Consider the following 2,875-nt stretch of genomic DNA (forward strand, 5'->3'; position numbering starts at 1 on the left):
CATGCAGTGTCTCTCACAATGGTCCCAGTGACAGCTGACGGTAGCTTGGCCCAGGATGACAGCAGTGGATACAGGGAGGCAGAAGTAGATTCAAGATTTATCAGCAGGCCTTGATGACTGACTGAGTCACACAGCACTGAGTCTAACCCACTTACAGGCTGTAGGAGCCTCAATTTCCTCAGCTGTAGATGGCAGATAATCCCTCCAACCTCCTAAAGTTGCTATGAGGAATAGATGAGATGAAAGAGCCAGAGGCAGTGCCTGGCCAAGAAAACATTTTTAAGACCCCAAACTTTCATTTTAGGGAAAGACATTCAGACACCTGGTTCTAGCCCCCAGACTATGAGCCATGAGGAACACTAGAAGCTGTCAGGGGTAACGAGGAGGCAGAAGGTCAAGAGAGAGGACACAAAGGCAGAGCAAGCAGGGTCACTGGCCACGCAGTGTCCAGCACTGTCCCTCTCCTCCCCCAAGGCTTCAACCAGCTGCTGCCACAAGCCCGCTCCACACACATCACGCCACCCTCCTTAACCAGTGAAGCCTTTCCAGGACGCTGGGACCCATCCATCCCACTTGGGGGCAATCACCAAACCAGAACGTCCATGGAGCCAGAATCATGAGGCTGCACAGACCAAATTAGGTACTTTATGTCCTGCTCCATCAGAACCTTCCCGTGTCTCTTTACGTAGCCACAAAGCAAACAGAGAACAAACACACACCCCAGCTGCCTCACTAAGATCTCAGATGTGCTACTCCATTTGGTCCACAGGCCAAACCTGAGAGTGGGTTTGGAAACAAACAAGGGGTTTGGAAACAGATCTGCCAGTACCTTGCTGTATGACCTTGCGTAGACCGAACCTCTCTGAGGATCTCCTTTCTTACCTTTCAAATGGATACAAAAGCACAAATTGCAGGCACCTAAAGGGAGGGTAGGTTTTCTTTAAATTTTAAAAAATTCAACTTTTTAAAAATCTTGGGCTGGATAAATAGTGCCTTGGTAGATACTTTCATGGCCTTCCGACTCACGACTGAAATAGGTCCCTTTTCCACCAGCTTTATTCTTTTCAGCACCACTCCTTCCTCTGCAGAACCTACAAATACAGTTGGATGGAGCCAACCGAAAAGAGAGTACAAGGTGGAGGGAAAAAAAGAAAATCCAAATCAAATGGCAGTTCCCTTATTTGGGAGGCTGCATGAAGGTGGCGAAGGGTGGACAGAGCCGTCCTCTCCTCCAGTGCCAAGCTCTCCATTAGCAAGCCCACGGCAAGGCAGGCATGGCCACCTCCAGTGTGTAGATGAGAAGACTTAGGCTCAGAGATGTTAACTTACCCACAGTCACACAGCTCAGTAAGAGGTGAAGCCAGGATTCGAAAGCAGGTTTATCTGAGTCCACACGCACTGCCGTCCCCAGTTAAATCATGCAGGATAAAAGCATCGATGAGTCAGCAGTTAAACCACAGTTTACTGCTTGTTTGAAGGAGAATTTGAACGACCTCTGCTTCTGTGGGGCAAGTGTTCTCTCACCTCCACGTGTAGTGACCCACTGTCGAATAGAGTCTAGCAGACTCCTAAAAGATGCTCTGGCCCCAGGATTCAGAGGAGTCATCAATCTGAGGCTTCCCAGCCCATGGAGAAGCTAAATCTTCTGGCTTCTGCAAAGACAGCAGAATTCCCCCTTAGTGACTTTTTACTGTCCCTCCGAGGCAGACCCCAGATGACTGAGCCTGTCTAGACCAGGGTTTCTCAATCTTGCATCGCTGGCGTTTTGGACTGGATAATTCTCTGCTGTGGAGACCTGTCCTGTGCTTCGTAGGGTGTTGAGCAGCGCACCTGTCCTGTACCCACCAGATGCTACGGGTACTTCTCCCAGTTGTGGCAACCAAAAATCTCTCCAGACATTGCCAAATGTCCCCTGAGACAAAATTGCCCCCAGATGAGAACCACTGCCCTGGGTGGATGTATCATAGCCTGGGAGATCACACTTGCGCCAGAGAAATATCACAGGGGCCACGGGGCCTCCAAGACCTCTCGCGTAGGATAGGATGGCTGCACCGTGGTGTGGTCACGCAGGCTGACGCTAGGCCTTCTGCACTGCACACTGTGAACCCAAGCCTGTCAGAGTTGGTGGGTCTCAGCAGGACTAACTTAATGGATCCAACTCACAAGAGGCTGATGTATAACTTAGATTCCAGGGTACTACTTTTCCAGGAGAAACAGACCTTTCAAGCACACCAGATTTTCACACTATCTGATCAGCACATTCTTCCCTAGAGAGAACTATGGGGAAACAGAACCATGACGAGGCCACTGTTTGGTGAGAAGAACTTGAAGGAGGGATTGTTGGAAGACATGCGGGAGTCCTTCTAGGCAGAAGCTCCCTCCCCTGGTTGGGGATGGGAGCAAGCATCCTGGCATGCCGTATTCATTTCTGTATCTCCCATTGTTAAATGATAACCTAGTGGTACAGGCAACAGTTTGCCGATCAGACAGGTCTTACGGCCTGGGGGTTCCAGGAAGGGGAGGGCTGCATGTTATACGTGTCTTCAGAAGATGCACAGCCCATGTGTGTTTGCTTCCTTTACCATTTGCAGTCTCCTTCTTGAAAGAAAGGGGTTGGCGGGGGAAGAAAGGAGGCAAAAGAGACTTCCCGCTACAGAAGGAAAACAGAATAGGCTCTAGAGAGGCTGCAATATCTCCCTCGAATCCGGCCTGAGCTGGGCAGTGGATCCAGGCTTCAAATGATGCTAGTTACCCACTTCTTTCTGGATCACCTTTGTCCAAGGAGATCGTGGAATCACTGTACTAGGAGAAGAAGATGGAGAAAGAGACGAGAGGAAGGGAATGAGGAGGGAGGAGAGGAGAGTGGAAGGGGATA

This window comes from Balaenoptera acutorostrata, chromosome 15 (genome assembly GCF_949987535.1).
Source record: "Balaenoptera acutorostrata chromosome 15, mBalAcu1.1, whole genome shotgun sequence".
In the NCBI taxonomy this organism is placed as follows: Eukaryota; Metazoa; Chordata; class Mammalia; order Artiodactyla; family Balaenopteridae; genus Balaenoptera; species Balaenoptera acutorostrata.